We start from the raw sequence: 425 nt of genomic DNA, 5'->3' as shown, positions 1-425 counted from the left end.
GTAAGATGGAGCTAATAAATTTAACAAGCCGAATCAACCACGCACAGTTTCTTTTGGAATCTAGCCAATTACGCCAAACTCTTGCTTCATGGTTAGGAGGAGCCGGCGGGTTTAAATTTTGACGATGTGTTGATGTTAATGAACGTGACGTGAGATAATGAATGACGTCGCCCTCTGGGGCACCGCAAGGGCACTGTGACGATGGTGAAAGACCGAACCGATGAAGGTAATGAGGGAATCGGCCATGACCAGTAGTGAGATGAATAATTGGCTTCACAGGAGGAAACGAGGTGGGCAAATTATACGTGTCCGGAATGAAATTAAATATTCCGGTCACCTCGTTATTTTCCTTCCACCATGTTACCCATCTCGCTGCAACGACCCGGCGGAATTCGGCACGGACCACAGTTTTGGAAGCTAATGCC

Source organism: Amblyomma maculatum, chromosome 1, assembly GCF_055883805.1.
Source record: "Amblyomma maculatum isolate TAMU_Amacu chromosome 1, ASM5588380v1, whole genome shotgun sequence".
In the NCBI taxonomy this organism is placed as follows: Eukaryota; Metazoa; Arthropoda; class Arachnida; order Ixodida; family Ixodidae; genus Amblyomma; species Amblyomma maculatum.
The sequence above is the reverse complement of the archived record's forward strand: the minus strand, read 5'-3'. Positions refer to the sequence as shown.